Raw genomic sequence first — 17122 nt, 5'->3', positions numbered from 1 at the left:
CCCGGGACCCCCGCCCCTAACCGCCCCCCGGGATCCCACCCCCATCCAACCCCCCTGCTCCCAGTCCCCCAACTCCTATCCACACACCCCGCCCCCTGACAGGCCCCCCAGGACCCCGTGCCTATCCAACCCCCGCCCCCGTTCCCTGTCCCCTGACCGCCCCCGCCCCCCTGCAGAACCTCCGCCCCCTGCTCCCTGTCCCCTGACTGCCCCCCGAGACCCCTCGCCCCTTATCCAACCCCCAGCCCCCTTACCATGCCACTCAGAGCAGCATGTCTGGCAGCCGCACCGCCCACCTGGAGCTAGACACGCTGCCGCTCTGCTCGGCAGGAGCGCACAACCCCGCCGCCCAGAGCGCTGCCCAGGCAGCGGTGTAGCTGCGGGAGAGGGGGGACAGCAGGGAAGGGGCTGGGGGCAAGCCTCCCCGGCCAGGAAGGACGGTCCTGCAGGCTGTAGTTTGCCCACCTCTGAGCTAGGTCCTAAAGATCATGCACCAAGTTGTCTTGATCAAATTGTCTGTCTACAATAAAACAGAAGGTTTATTGGACAACAGGAACACAGTCCAAAACAGAGCTTGTGGGTACAACCAGGACCCCAGTCAAGGCCTTCTGGGGGAGCAGGGAGCTTAGACCCCAGCCCTGGGGTCCCCTGTGTTCCTCCACCCAGCCCCAAACTGAAACTAACCCCCCCCCCCCCAGCAGGTTCCCTTCTGCAGCCTGTCTTCACATTCCTGGGCAGAGGTGTTACCTCCCCCTCCCCCTCCTGGCTCAGGTGACAGGCTCTCAGGTCTCCCATCCCCAGGGCACATTCCCAGGTCAACACTCCCCCCTCCCTGCTGCTTCACATCCTCACAATCATGCACCAAGTTGTTTTGATCAAATTGTCTGTCTGACCCCTGAGTTCTCACATGAAGAAGGAGGATTCTGTTTATCAAGGTACTTACATAGGTCCCATCATAGTATCTGAGTGTCTCCCAAATATGTAAATGAGCATTAGGCGACTAGAGACCTCTGAAGATCTGGGCCTTTATTCTCACAGCTCTCTGGGATGTAGGGAAGTATTATCCCATTTTACAGATGGGGAAAGTGAGGCATGGAGAAATTGAACCACATTTTTTTCAAAAGTGGCCACTGATTTTAGGTCCCCAACTTGACATACTAAGGTGAAGATCCTCGAAAGTATTTAGGCATCTAACTTGCATTGATTTCAACCTTTGAGGAGGAAAACGGCCTGTGTGCTTGTGTACCCTCTGCTATCACCATGCTCTCGGATGAACTCTCACAGAAAAAAAGATAAATGATAAAAGACAAAAACACCGTATTACCCATGGGTGAACACTTCACAAAGCCAGGTTTCAGAGTAGCAGCCTGTTAGTCTGTATCCACAAAAAGAAAAGGAGGACTTGTGGCACCTTAGAAACTAACCAATTTAGTTGAGCATAAGCTTTTGTGACCAACAGCTCACTTCATCGGATGCATGCAGTGGAAAATACAGTGGGGAGATTTTATATACACAGAGAACATGAAACAATGGGTGTTACCATACACACTGTAACGAGAGTGATCAGATAAGGTGAGCTATTACCAGTGGGGGGGGTCAGGACCTTTTGTAGTGATAATCAAGGTGGGCTATTTCCAGCAGTTGACAAGAACGTGTGAGGAACAGTAGGGGAGGAAAATACATGGGGAAATAGTTTTACTTTGTGTAATGACACATCCACTCCCAGTCTTTATTCAAGCCTAATTTAATGGTGTCCAGTTTGTAAATTAATTTCAATTCAGCAGTCTCTCATTGGAGTCTATCTTTGAAGTTTTTTTGTTGAAGAATTGCAACTTTTAGGTCTGTAATCGTGTGACCAGAGAGATTGAAGTGTTCTCCGACTGGTTTTTGAATGTTATAATGCTTGACATCTGATTTGTGTCCATTTATTCTTTTACGTAGAGACTGTCCGGTTTGGCCACTGTACATGGCAGAGGGGCATTGCTGGCACATGATGACATATATCACATTGGTAGATGTGCAGGTGAACGAGCCTCTGATAGTGTGACTGATGTGATTAGGCCCTATGATGGTGTCCCCTGAATAGATATGTGGACACAGTCGGCAACGGGCTTTGTTGCAAGGATAGGTTCCTGGGTTAGTGTTTTTGTTGTGTGGTGTGTGGTTGCTGGTGAGTATTTGCTTCAGGTTGGAGGGCTGTCTGTAAGCAAGGACTGGCCTGTCTCCCAAGATCCGTGAGAGTGATGGGTCGTCCTTCAGGATAGGTTGTAGATCCTTGATGATGCGCTGGAGAGGTTTTAGTTGGGGGCTGAAAGTTTTCACTTCTGAATAAAAATGTCCTTCTGTATTGCAACAAAAAGTCAGACATAGGAAATTTTCCTAGTTTAGTTAGCTAGTGGCGTTCTGTTGTTTTCTCTGTTGGGCCTGTCCTGTAGTAGGTAACTTCTGGCTGCTCTTCTGGCTCTGTCAATCTGTTTCTTCACTTCAGCAGGTCGGTATTGTAGTAGTAAGAACGCTTGATAGAGATCTTGTAGGTGTTTGTCTCTGTCTGAGGGGTTGGAGCAAATGCGGTTGTATCGTAGAGCTTGGCTGGAGACAGTGGATCGTGTGGTGTGGTCTGGATGAAAGCTGGAGGCATGTAGGTAAGTATAGTGGTCAGTAGGTTTCCGGTATAGGGTGGTGTTTATTTGAGCATCGCTTATTAGCACTGTAGTGTCCAGGAAGTGGATCTCCTGTGTGGAGTGGTCCAGGCTGAGGTTGATGGTGGGATGGAAATTGTTGAAATCATGGTGGAATCCCTCAAGGGCTTCTTTTCTATGGGTCCAGATGATGAAGATGTCATCAATGTAGTGTAAGTAGAGTAGGGGCTTTAGGGGACGAGAGCTGAGGAAGCGTTGTTCTAAATCAGCCATAAAAATGTTGGCATACTGTGGGGCCATGCGGGTACCCATAGCAGTGCTGCTGATTTGAAGGTATACATTGTCCCCAAATATGAAATAGTTATGGGTGAGGACAAAGTCACAAAGTTCAGCCACCAGGTTTGCCGTGACATTATCGGGGATACTGTTCCTGACGGCTTGTAGTCCATCTTTGTGTGGAATGTTGGTGTAGAGGGCTTCTACATCCATAGTGGCCGGGATGGTGTTTTCAGGAAGATCACTGATGAATTGTAGTTTCCTCAGGAAGTCAGTGGTATCTCAAAGATAGCTGGGAGTGCTGGTAGCGTAGGGCCTGAGGAGGGAGTCTACATAGGCAGACAATCCTGCTGTCAGGGTGCCAATGCCTGAGATGATGGGGCATCCAGGATTTCCAGGTTTATGGATCTTGGGTAGCAGATAGAATACCCCTGCTTGGGGTTCTAGGGGGGTGTCTGTGCGGATTTGTTCTTGTCGTTTTTCAGGGAGTTTCTTGAGCAGATGGTGTAGTTTCTTTTGGTAACCCTCAGTGGGATTAGAGGGTAATGGCTTGTAGAATTTTGATCTATCAGTCCTCATCCTCAAAGGAAACCTGTCCAATACTTTCAAAAGATGAGCCTGGGAGCTTAATTTCATAACTGTTAGACACTAAAAATCATGACCTTAATAAAGACACTGGATTCATGGCTTATTTAAAAATTGTATTAAGAGGATGTTAAAATAAAAAGAAAACAGTAAAGAATTTAAGAATAGAAGTTTCTGTTTATCAGGGAATAATGTACAGATTATCAAGGGGTGTGAAGTTCGGTTTAGGATTGTATGGCGTAAGGAATACATAATCTGCAATATCCCCAATTGGGGGTAAAATGTTAACGGGTCTATTACAACAACCTGTAACCCACTAACCCCCCTTTTTGTCTTACAACTACAGGGGTGTTAATTGGCCACTTCACCTTGAATGGTCCCTTAGAATATGTGCTAACTACTTATGCTAAACAATCTGTTTGATCTTGTATTTAGCAGGTTTTCATAGACTCATAGACATTAAAGTCAGAAGGGACCATTATGATCATCTAGTGTGACACTCTGGTAAGGCCGGATTAAGACCTTTAGAAGCCCTAAACACTGAAAAGATTATGGTCCCCCACCCCCTATGTAATTCAAAATAAAAACGATACTATACCGTAAAATAAAATTTTATTTTTTGAAATGACATAAAACTTACATGTATGCTGAAATTAAAATAGCTTCTTTCTAGATTTTCTGATTGCAAAATTCTGGATAAGTTCATCAAAGCTTACTCGACAAAGCATGTCCGCTTTCATACACAATAGGGAAAGTGAATCAAGTCTGCCCTGACACATTGTTGTTCCCTGAGGGTTTTTTTCAGCTGAGAAAAAGAGCATTCTGCGGAGAAGTTAGTAATCATCAATGTTAGAAAAGTACGTAGTGCAATCTCTACATTTGGAAATACACATTGTATTCCCAAAAAGAAAAGGAGCATCTGATGAAGTGAGCTGTAGCTCACGAAAGCTTATGCTCTAATAAATTGGTTAGTCTCTAAGGTGCCACAAGTACTCCTTTTCTTTTTGCGAATACAGACTAACACGGCTGTTACTCTGAAACCTGTGGCACCTTGGAGACTAACAATTAACTGGATACAATTAATTTAGGCTTGAATAGAGACTGGGAGTGGATGGGTCATTACACAAAGTAAAACTATTTCCCCATGTTTATTCCCCCACCCCCCACTGTTCCTCAGATGTTCTTGTCAACTGCTGGAAATGGCCCACCTTGATTATCACTACAAAAGGTTCCCCCCCTCCACTCTCCTCCTGGTAATAGCTCACCTTAAGTGATCACTCTCCTTACAGTGTGTATGGTAACACCCATTGTTTCATGTTCTCTATGTATATAAATCTCCCCACTGTATTTTCCACTGAATGCATCCAATGAAGTGAGCTGTAGCTCACGAAAGCTTATGCTCAAATAAATTTGTTAGTCTCTAAGGTGGTGCCACAAGTACTCCTTTTCTTATAACAGTGGAACTGCCGTACTTCTCCACACAGATTCATGTTCAAGTCAACAGGGTATGAATCAACTAGCTTTTGGGAACTTTGTGACTATTGTTCATCAGATAAGTCCATATCGTTTAGAAAAGAAAATCTACTTGCTACGTCTTTGTACACTTTACCTCTCCTCTTCATATGAACTTCAAGTGTATCAATTATAGCGTAGGTTTCAGAGTAACAGCCGTGTTAGTCTGTATTCGCAAAAAGAAAAGGAGGACTTGTGGCACCTTAGAGACTAACCAATTTATTTGAGCATGAGCTTTCGTGAGCTACAGCTCACTTCATCGGATGCATACCGTGGAAACTGCAGCAGACTTTAGTAAGTAGATACGCGAAATTTGTCTCTAGGATTCAATGCTGTTTCTGTTGCACTGCTATCATTTGCTTGTTTTTTCCTGATTCACTTGCGGGACTGGGCTTCTTTGTAGTTAGTATCAGGCAAGATATCTTTTGATATGTCTTCAAATCTTTCGAAATCGTTCCTCAAAGTGTGTAAGTGGTCTGCTAATGGTTGACAGAGGTCTGCACATGTTTGCAAAGCCAATTCTTTTTCTTGGAGAGCTTGACTTGTGTGGTAAAAGTGTTGTAAAATTTCATTCCACATGGTCAACATGAATACAAACTCTAGTTGTTGCATCTTGTTTGCAATATTTTCTGCTTTGCAGATAGTTTCTCCCTTTTGTGATTGATCTTCAGCTATACTTGCTAATGCATCCACAATCTTTGAGTAGGACTCCAGAATTGCACTTGTTGCCACTGCATGTGCCTCCCAGCGAGTATTAGAAAGAGATTTCAACACACAGTCATTGCCCAAATATGTTTTAAGAACTGCCCATCCGTGTGTTGAGGCAGAGAAAAATGTATAAACTGGACTGTTGAGAAAAAACTTACTGCCACCGGGTAACAATCAACAGCACTGCGGCCAACAAGATTGAGAGAGTGTGCAGCATATGGCATATTTGTTCTGTTCTAAAAGCTTTTTCTGCATTCCTTGATAATGCCCTGACGTGTCATAAGATTGACCTCTGTACTTTGAGAAATCTATTTTGCAAACTTGGCACAGATAATGCAGTACTGGATTTGCCATTTCTTCACCAGTGTGGCTTTTCAAATTGAGGAATGTTATAAATCGTTCACTTGTTTTCCAACTGTGGGGGAGACATATCTTAGTACAATACTCAATTGACCAATATGTGAAAGATCAGGTGTAGAGTCGACAGATAAACTGAAGTACCCACTTATTTCATCCACAATAGCTGAATGAACTTTGTCACTCATTAGACCAATGAGTTCATCACATATTGTCCTGGGTAAGTATGATGGGTTACTGTACACAAGTAGTCTGTATTCGCAAAAAGAAAAGGAGTACTTTGGCACCTTAGAGACTAACCAATTTATTTGAGCATAAGCTTTCGTGAGCTACAGCTCACTTCACGGAAGCTTATGCTCAAATAAATGTGTTAGTCTCTAAGGTGCCACAAGTACTCCTTTTCATTTTTTTTGGTGCCCCCTACTTTGCTGGTGACCTAAGCATGTGGCTTAGTCTGCCTATTGGGTAATCCAGCCCTGCACTCTGGGTACATTTCCCAAACCTGAAGAGGCGCTCTATGTAGCTCAAAAGCTTGTCTCACTCACCAGGAAAAGTTGGTTCCATAAAAGATATGGGATTTACCCGCCTTGTCTCTCTACTATGGAAGTCAGCAGCAGCAGTGAGCATGGTGAGTGCCTTTGAAAGTCAGGCCAAGGCCCTTCTCGTGGGGTTCCCAAAAGACAGGCAGCAGTTACCCCAAGTCCACCCTCCTACCCCTTAGGGGTGAATGCTGCTCTGTTGGTTACTTCAGATTTTCTGCTCACAGGGAGGCCTGGGTAATATTTTTTTCCTGAAAGGGGGCAGAGCTTTCAGGGAATGTCCCGCCACCCTGTGGTCTGATTAGGCTGTGAACTTCCCAGGGCAGAGATCCGTCTTCCTCTGCGATCGGGGTGGGACCAAAAAGGGGTTACAGTCCCCTCCTCCCTCGAGAGCTCCCCCTCTCATCGATCTCTGGGGATCACTAGGGCCAAAATGCTGCTGGGCTGCGTCTCAGGCGACCTGGGTTCCAGTTTCTGCGCCACCGCTGCCCTGCTGGGCATTCTTGGAGAAGCCAGGGCTCTCCGCCTCAGTTTCCCCAGGGCACTAGAAAGCCTTTTGCTCCCAGCACGGAGCGGCACTGGGCGAGGTCCCCGTCCCCACCACGGACCGTGCGGCTCCAGCGCAGAATGGTACCAAGGGGCCCTGCGTCCCCACGGTGGAGCCGCACCGGGAGGCCCTGCGTCCCAACCCCCCCTCCCCCCGGCCGCCGCAGCGGCGCGGCGCGGCTCGGCTCGGCTCGGCTCCCCGCAGGCGCGCGCGCCCCCGCCCGTCTCAGTTTGACGGGCGAGCGGCGTCAGCGTAACCCCGCCACGTCAGCACGCAGCGTAGGGGGTCAGCCCCCGCGGGGGACAAAGGGGCGGGGAGCAGGGGCGGGGCCTGGCGGCCAGGGGGCGGGGCCGAGGGGCGGGGTCGGGTCGGCGGCGCCGCGGCCTGGAGCCGGGCGGCATGGGGCCGGGGCGGCCAGCGGGGCCGGGCGGCGGCGGCTCAGGAGCGGGGCGGTGAGCGCCGGAGCGGGCGAGGAGTGGGGCGGAGGCGGCTGGTACCGGGGTGGGGAGCAGAGTATGGGGCGGGGGGAGAGTAGCCAGAGCGGGTGGGACCCGGGAGCTGCCACTGGGGGGAGGCGGACAGAGGCCTACGCTGGTTGAGACACTAGCGGGGGGGGGGAGGTGCCTGGCGGGAGGGAGGAGCTGGCGGGGGGGGGCAGAGGTGCCTGGGGGAGGGGAGAGAGGAGCTGTCCTGGGGGGGCAGAGGTGCCTGGGGGGGAAGAGAGGAGCTGGCCTGGGGGGGCAGAGGTGCCTGGGGGGGAAGAGAGGAGCTGGCCTGGGGGGGAAGAGGTGCCTGGGGGGGAAGAGAGGAGCTGTCCTGGGGGGGCAGAGGTGTCTGGGGGGGAAGAGAGGAGCTGGCCTGGGGGGCAGAGGTGCCTGGGGGGGAAGAGAGGAGCTGTCCTGGGGGGGCAGAGGTGCCTGGGGGGGAAGAGAGGAGCTGGCCTGGGGGGGCAGAGGTGCCTGGGGGGGAAGAGAGGAGCTGTCTTGGGGGGGCAGAGGTGTCTGGGGGGGAAGAGAGGAGCTGGCCTGGGGGGGCAGAGGTGCCTGGGGGGGAAGAGAGGAGCTGTCTTGGGGGGGCAGAGGTGTCTGGGGGGGAAGAGAGGAGCTGGCCTGGGGGGGAAGAGGTGCCTGGGGGAGGGGAGAGAGGAGCTGGCCTGGGGGGGCAGAGGTGTCTGGGGGGGAAGAGAGGAGCTGGCCTGGGGGGGCAGAGGTGCCTGGGGGGGAAGAGAGGAGCTGGCCTGGGGGGCAGAGGTGCCTGGGGGGGAAGAGAGGAGCTGTCCTGGGGGGGCAGAGGTGCCTGGGGGGGAAGAGAGGAGCTGTCTTGGGGGGGCAGAGGTGTCTGGGGGGGAAGAGAGGAGCTGGCCTGGGGGGGCAGAGGTGCCTGGGGGAGGGGAGAGAGGAGCTGGCCTGGGGGGGCAGAGGTGCCTGGCGGGAGTGGGAGAGGAGCTGGCATGGGGGGGGCAGAGGTGCCTGGGGGGGCGGTATTGGTACCAAGAGAGTAGAGGATTCTAGTGGGGAGTGAAGCTGGCAATGGGGGAGGGCCAGGATCCCGGGTGTGTGTGTGGGGGGGTGGGGGCTGAGGTATTAACTGTCACTGCAGGGGCCTCTGGAGTGGTGCATGTGCCCTGGGAGAGGGAGGTCGGTGGGGGGGTGGGGGAGCAGAGGTCACTGGCTAGGCGCATTTGGTGCAAATCCCTGGGATGGGGAAGCAGGTAGCAGCGCACTGGTGTTGTGGGGATGATGTACCCCCCCTGAGGGAGTGAGGAGGTGACACCCTGGGGGGTGCAGGGGCTTTTGGAGGAATTGTGGGTGGGTTGAGGGGGTTGCCTACCCGTGTGGGGTTTGGTTAATGTATACACAGGCCATTGTCGCAGGAGGCTTCCACTGCTGTTGCAGCAGCCATATGAGGGGAGGAGGAGGAAGGTGACTTGTGACTCAAGTCTGTACAGCAGGATATATTATATTCATCTCATTCTTATGCTCTCTTCTTAGGGCAGTGCCCCTTTGTGGTTTGCTGCATTCAGAACACCAGACACTGACCTTGCATAACAGGACGATGGCAATGCATGCATGGCCTGGCATTCCCCTACGTGCTCTATGACCTTGTGGTGTCCCAGAGCCTGTGGTGGTGTTTGGGTTTATGGAGTTTGAATCTTGCAGCCTGCTTTTTTGTTGTTGGTGGGGTTTTTTTTAAAGAGCCTAAAGTCTGCTTTGTGCTTTAAAGGCCATGGCAGAGAGAAGATTCCTGGCCCAATGAGTTTATAATCTAAATAGCGTTAATTCTTACGTGCTATGGTAATAAGCACTGTACAAAGCCCTTAGGGCCAGGCTGATGATATACAGAGAAATGTGTGCAACACAATATCAGTGACTGTACCCTGCCCTTCTCCCCAGAATTTTTAATTTGGATCATAATTTGATGTAAGATAAATAATTTTGCATCTCTTTCTTGGTCTAATCTTCTTTCTCCCCGCCCTCTTTACTTCACTTCAAGTGACTCTGCTGTGAAAATTCCTCCTTCCCTTGTTTGCCCTCCCTTACACTACTAATCCATCCTGGCTGAGTCAATATTAACTTTATTTTACAGATGGAGAAACTGAGGTACAGTGGGGATGTGGCTTGCTAAAGTTGTTTGCAGGGATTCAAAGGCAATGATAGAATCCAGGAGTCCTGACTCCAAATTTCTCCTGCTCTGACCACCACTCCTCTCCTAGTGGTAGAATAGAAACCCAGAAGGCTCCTAGTCACCTGTTCACACCTCCCCTGTTTGTTTTTAAATGTTTGATTACATTGTAAATCAAATGCAGCTTAAACTGTTTCGACTAGCACAAAGACAGCCACATGGAAACTGCTCTTCAATTGTTCTTGCTGCGGTTGCAGTTGATGCCTCTGTTCTGTGAGAAGGCCGCTGCTACTAGGAAACTCGTTCTGATTCTAATAAAAAGTATTTACGTGCTATACAACTGGTATCTTGTGGCAGGAGAAAGGCTCTCTTGAAAGGTGACTTCCCAGGATCCTATGCTTAGCTTGCAGGGCAAAATGTGCTTAGATAGGCAAGGGTTGGTGCTATATAAATACCTTTGTATTAAAACTGGACACACTGTTTAGGGACACTGAGTAAAACCGTTGATCATGAAACACAGGGGTAGTCAATAGGAAGACCACGGGCCAAATCTGGACCGCCAAACGCTTTTGAATGGACTGCAGCATCTTTTTATTTACTTATTATCATTATTGTCCTTGCAATGTGAAAAACGTTTCTCTGCAATCTGGACCTTGACCAAGAAATTTGGACCGTGAAAAACAATAATTAACTACTCCTGATGTAATACTTTGTTTGAAATGGGGTGACATCATGTATCTCTGTGCCTGTCTTCGCCATGAAACATGGACTATTATTTGACTTAGTATTATCACAAAGCCACATCACGTGTCCAGGAGTCCAAACTCCAGTGTTCACTATGTGTGATGCAAAGTGGGACGAAAAGTGACATCCGTCTCCTAGTGCAGTACTTTTTGGCTAACGCAATACAGCATAATGCCAGGCTCAGCCCAGGACAGGTCATTGTAATCCTTCAAAAGTTTATATCCACATCTGGAACTCCTGTGCCTAACCTTCAAGAGCAAATAGTGAAGGTTCAGGTATAAGCAGAACTTTTGGGTGGAGCATTCCCATAGTGAAACCAACACAGGACTCCCACTAAGATCCAGATGCTTGTTGAAAGGATACTAAGATCAGAGAAAGAAAAGGAGTACTTGTGGCACCTTAGAGATGAACCAATTTATTTGAGCATAAATAAAAAACTTATGCTCAAATAAATTGGTTAGTCTCTAAGGTGCCACAAGTACTCCTTTTCTTTTTGCGAATACAGACTAACACGGCTGCTCCTCTGAAATAAGATCAGAGCGGTTTAACCTCTCCCTAAGTCCTTTTGGAACACACCTGGAGCAGGAGACATGCTCTCATTCATTTCCTGATCTCCTTGCTCAACAGATCAGCATCTATGTTTTTCTTCCAAAGCAGCCTGCAATCCTAAAATGAGCGACTCTAAACATAGGATGAGTTCTGGGTTATAACGACAGTTGAATCTGTATGAAGAAGCAGATGTTTAAAGCAGAAGAGATGCATGCATCATGTCTTCAAATACATCAAATGGTGGCCATGACTTTGTAGCTCTCTTAGTGATGAATACTGAAACCATTGTTGAAAAGAGGGTTTCATAATTTAGTTCAGTGAGGGCATTTGCAGTGGGAGGGGCTTTCAACACAACTAAAAGGAAAGGCTAAATCTTAAAATTATATGTCATTACCCACTGTTCTTTTGAGACACGCTAGAGACCTGAGTGCAGAAAGGGTTTGGGATCATTGTGTGTCTGTGTCTCCCAAGGGGGGTGTGTGTGAGGGGTGGATGGCCATTCCCCCCTCTTTGCCCCGCTGAGCCTGGGTGAAGGGAGGCGTTCTGCTCTGTTAGTGCTGAAATATCTAAAAAGGGATGATAATGGAAAGTGGGTTTCATTCTCCTATAACTAAAATACTACTCAAGATAGTTAAGTCCTAGGCAGTGTGCAAAGATCTACAAAGGGATCTCTCAAAACTGGGTGACTGGGCAACAAAATGGCGGATGAAATTCAGTGTTGATAAATGCAAATTAATACACATTGGAAAACATAATCCCAACTTTCAGAGTAGCAGCCGTGTTAGTCTGTATTCACAAAAAGAAAAGGAGTACTTGTGGCACCTTAGAGACTAACCAATTTATTTGAGCATAAACTTTCGTGAGCTACAGCTCACTTCATCGGATGCATACTGTGGAAAATACAGAAGATGTTTTTATACACACAAACAATGAAAAAATGGGTGTTTCTCACTACAAGATTTTCTCTCCCCCCACCCTACTCTCCTGCTGGTAATAGCTTATCTAAAGTGATCACTCTCCTTACAATGTGTATGATAATCAAGGTGGGCCATTTCCAGCACAAATCCAGGGTTTAACAAGAATGTCTGGGGGGGGGCGAAGGAATAAACAAGGGGAAATAGGTTACTTTTTATAACTCAACCATTCCCAGTCTCTATTCAAGCCTAAGTTAATTGTATCCAATTTGCAAATTAATTCCAATTCAGCAGTCTCTCGGTGGAGTCTGTTTTTGAAGTTTTTTGTTGAAGGATAGTCACTTTGAGATCAGAAACCGAGTGACCCGAGAGATTGAAGTGTTCTCCGACTGGTTTTTGAATGTTATAATTCTTGACATCTGATTTGTGTCCATTTATTCTTTTACGTAGAGACTGTCCAGTTTGCCCAATGTACATGGCAGAGGGGCATTGCTGGCACATGATGGCATATATCACATTGGTGGATGTGCAGGTGAACGAGCCTTTGATAGTGTGGCTGATGTGATTAGGCCCTATGATGGTGTCCCCTGAATAGAAATGTGGACACAGTTGGCAACGGGCTTTGTTGCAAGGATAGGTTCCTGGGTTAGTGGTTCTGTTGTGTGGTATGTGGTTGCTGGTGAGTATTCGCTTCAGGTTGGGGGGCTATCTGTAGGCAAGGACTGACCTGTCTCCCAAGATTTGTGAGAGTGTTGGGTTATCCTTCAGGATAGGTTGTAGATCCTTGATAATGCGTTGGAGGGGTTTTAGTTGGGGGCTGAAGGTGACTGCTAGTGGCGTTCTGTTATTTTCTTTGTTAGGCCTGCCCTGTAGTAGGTAACTTCTGGGAACTCTTCTGGCTCTATCAATCTGTTACGATACATATAAAATGATGGGGTCTAAATTATCTGTTACCACTCAAGAAAGAGATCTTGGAGTCATTGTGGATAGTTCTCTGAAAATATCCACTCAATGTGCAGCAGCAGTCAAAAAAGCTAACAATGTTGAGAATCATTAAGAAAGGGATAGATAATAAGATTGAAAATACCATATTGCCTCTATATAAATCCATGGTATGCCCATCTGAATACTGCGTGCAGATGTGGTCGCCCCATCTCAAAAAATATATATATTAGAATTGGAAAAGGTTCAGAAAAGGGCAACAAAAATTATTAGGGGTATGGAACAGCTTCCATAGGATGAATAAGGAGGACATATGAGGAGAGATGAATAAAACTGGGACTTTTCAGCTTGGAAAAGAGACAACTAAGGGGGGATATGATAGAGGTCTATAAAATCATGACTGGTGTGGAGAAAGTAAATAAGGAAGTGTTGTTTACTCCTCATAACACAAGAACTAGCGGGTCACCAAATGAAATTAATAGACAGCAGGTTTAAAACAAACAAAAGGAAGTATTTCTTCACACAACGCACAGTGAAAAGAAAAGGAGGACTTGTGGCACCTTAGAGACTAACCAATTTATTAGAGCATAAGCTTTCGTGAGCTACAGCTCACTTCCTCAGATGCATATCGTGGAAACAACACACAGTCAATCTGTGGAACTCTTAGCCAGAGAATGTTGTGAAAGCCAAGACTATTAATGGTTAAAAAAGAACTAGATAAATTCATGGAGGATAGGTCCATCAATGGCTATTAGCCAGGGTGGGCAAGGATGGTGTCCCTAGGCTCGGTTTGCCAGAAGCTGGGAATGGGCAACAGGGGATGGATCACTTAATGATTACCTGTTCTGTTCATTCCCTCTGGGGCACCTGGCATTGACCACTGTTGGAAGACAGGATACTGGGGAAGATGGACCTTTGGTCTGACCCAGTATGGGCGTTCTTATGATCTTATGACTGGTAACAGTTAGCTGGGAGATTAACTGGCTGTGTGGCCTCATATCATAATTAAGGCTGAGAGTCTGTCACGGAAGTCACGGATTCCGTGACTTTCCAGGACCTCGGTGTCTTCTGCAGTGGTCAGTGAGGCTGGTCCAGGGGCCGCCCGGGCTACTGTGCTCCCTTTCCCCTAGCAGCATCCTAATATTATTATTTGTATTGTATTTGTTGTGAACTGGGACCCCATTGTGTTACAGGCTCTACAAACACAGAACAGTCTCATAGGGGCAGCTGCAGACTACTCTGCTGAGTGCTAAAACCTGGTGGGTTCTGATTTCACGTAGAGAGAAACAGGTATTTTTTAAAATAGTCTCTATCTTTCTTTCTGCAATAAAAGCACAATTTGGTTAGAACAATGATGAGCAAAATCTGGAACTACAATACAATAATCCCAGCCTAGGGGCTGGGTTGCCCCTTCGCATGGGGCCCATTGGTAACTAACTTATAGTTGTGGTGTTAATAGAAGAGCTCAGAGACCCTTGCTGTCATGGCCTTTGCTCTGAACTGGAAATGGTAGATGGTATTGGCAGTATTTTAAGAAGTGATGTAACTGCCAGGGATGAGGTTAATTTAACCCCCTCAAGGGCAATTTAAGCCACTTGTTCAGGAGAAGCTGATTTTACCCATAGTCAGCTGCCTAGCTGCCTTGCTGAATCATCTTTTCCACTCCACTCCCCCTTATCTCTGGTCATCAGAATGTCTTTGTGTGTTGAAACTGCCCAGATAACAAGGGGGAATGCTATAAAGAAACTGCTTTGGGAGGGCAAAAGCTTTCACAGAGAGGAAAGAGACAGTTCTGTCGTCCGGACATTGACTCTCTCACTTGGTCAAGAAGAACTGACTAGTGAAAACTTCTAGTGATGTAGCAGTGTCAGTCACAGGACATTAGAGAGACAAGGTGGGTGAAGTAATATCTATTATTGGACCAACTTCTGTTGGTGAGAGAGACAAGCTTACGCAGAGCTCTTCTTCAGGTGGTAACTGGCACAGAAAGTTGTAGGTGCTGGGAAGTCCCAGGAGGGCTGGAGAGGGTCACGCTATGGGGGGCTAGCTGTATAATGGAGGGTGAACAGCTAACTGGATATACCAGAGGGATTCGACTGTAAACTTTTGGGGACAGGGACCAGGAATTTTCCTCCAGGGCAGATTGGAAGAGGCCCTGGAAGTTTTTCGCCTTCCTCTGTAGCATGGGGCACGGGTCACTTGCTGCTCCTTGAAGTCTTTAAACCACGATTTGAGGACTTCAATAGCTCAGACAGAGGTGAGAGTCTTTTCGCAGGAGTGGGTGGGTGAGATTCCGTGGCCTGCGTTGTGCAGGAGGTCAAACTAGATGATCATAATGGTCCCTTCTGACCTTAGTATCTATGAATCTATGTTTTGGTCCTATGTTTGGACAGGGCCTAGTACAGTGGAGTCCATGACTGGGGCTCTTAGCTGCTCCCACAGTACAAATAATGAGCTGTAAAGAAGTATAGCTGTTTCCCCCATATAAGTGTGTAATGATGCTGAAAGATGGTGGGATACCACTGTGGGTGAGCACTGTATAAATGCCCAGATAGACAGGATGACCAGTGAGCAAGTGGTTTAAAATCGGGACAGGAGATGGGGGGAATAATAGGTACTTACATAAGAAAAAGCCCCGAATATCGGGGCTGTCCCTATAAAATCGGGACATCTGGTCACCCTACAGATATGGGTAAAATAACCATATGGCCCTGCTCAGAGTTCGGAGGAGGGATCCTCCATTCTGGCTGAAGCCATCTTAAAAACCAGTAACTGCTCCAGCATCGAGAGGTCACATGGCCAGCGGAAAGCCAGGAAAGATCAAATTCCAGCACCAACTGCAAGAGCCTCTGTAACCCTACATGCTTTTGGTATGTTACTAGACCGGGTTCCCCCTTGTCTAATATACATCCCCATCTTATGATAATGACTGGCTAGCAGTCATCAGCTATTCATGATTTCCAGTTCACTGCTGTTGGGAAGCAGAATTGCAGAACCCTAGAAATGCCAGTAAAAAGGAAGGACTCGCTGGACTGAAGTATGTAACTTGATAAGTAGTGGTTCAGGATTTGTGCAGGAGAATGGTCTGTTGTTTGCTGAAAGAGGTATTGGATGTCTAAACAAAAGAGGTACTGTATTTGCCTTGTGGACTAGAGCACCTTCAGAGGGTGTGGAGAATAATCCAGAGTACGACACACCTTCCAATTACCTGTTGGAACTTTTACAGTTCAAGGAGGCGTGCACACAGAAACTGTTGCTCTTCGCATTCTAGAGCAAGGTAGTTGGGATAAAAAATTATCTGAAGCAGAAATGCCTGATGGAACTGTGTAACCTAGTAATCAGCCTCAAAAATGGATTCCTCCTTTTGAGGGGAGCTACAGGCTCTAAATCTTTCCTTATCCACCTGACACTGCCTTCCCTGTTGTATTGGCATTCACAGGCCTGACTATCCTTTTGATTTAATTCCAGGGAGTTGTGTGTGATCAGCATGTGGATATGTTGCATTACTGGGAATGTCATACACAAAATAAAACCCACAAATTGTTACTCTGACCCAAGAGGGCAAAAACATGGCTTTCCGCAGAGATCCACAGGACATCACTAAGAATTTGGCTGGAGGGGCTTATCTAAACAAACTCATAGATTTTTAAAGCCAGAAGAGACCATTAGATCTTTTATTCTGACCTAAAAAGAAAAGGAGGACTTGTGGCACCTTAGAGACTAACCAATTTATTTGAGCATAAGCTTTCGTGAGCTACAGCTCACTTCATCGGATACATTGGGGGGGAGGGATAGCTCAGTGGTTTGAGCATTTGCCTGCTAAACCCAGGATTGTGAGTTCAATCCTTGAGGGGGCCATTTAGGGATCTGGGGCAAAAATTGGGGATTGGTCCTGCTTTGAGCAGGAGATTGGACTAGATGACCTCCTGAGGTCCCTTCCAACCCTAATATTCTATGATTCATTCAGTGGATAGTCTCTAAGGTGCCACAAGTACTCCTTTTTGCGAATACAGACTAACACAGCTGGTACTCTGAAACCTGAAAAGGAGGACTTGTGGCACCTTAGAGACTAACCAATTTATTTGAGCGTGAGCTTTCGTGAGCTCCAGCTCACTTCATCGGATTCTACGTAAAAGAATAAATGGACACAAATCAGATGTCAAGAATTATAACATTCATAAACCAGTC

General features: G+C 47.4%; 1 protein-coding gene across 7 annotated transcripts in view; it reads left to right on the top strand.

Moving 5' to 3' along the window:
• Positions 1 to 6683: 6683 nt before the first annotated feature.
• SLC11A2 (solute carrier family 11 member 2) overlaps positions 6684 to 17122 on the top strand; it is a 45659-nt gene continuing 35220 nt past the window's right edge. For 4 of the 7 annotated variants that reach the window (XR_012155771.1, XM_073319386.1, XM_073319385.1 and 1 more), the window contains exon 1: positions 6684 to 6705. The gene's annotated coding sequence lies outside the window, so the exon portion shown is untranslated. Of the gene's footprint in view, positions 6706 to 7533; positions 7616 to 14636; positions 14829 to 17122 lie in introns of those variants that run through there. The other 3 variants (XM_073319389.1, XM_073319388.1, XM_073319390.1) reach the window with 3 other exon arrangements.

Source organism: Lepidochelys kempii, chromosome 20, assembly GCF_965140265.1.
Source record: "Lepidochelys kempii isolate rLepKem1 chromosome 20, rLepKem1.hap2, whole genome shotgun sequence".
Classification (NCBI taxonomy): domain Eukaryota; kingdom Metazoa; phylum Chordata; order Testudines; family Cheloniidae; genus Lepidochelys; species Lepidochelys kempii.
Note: the sequence above shows the minus strand (reverse complement) of the source record. Positions and strands in the feature narration are given on the sequence as shown.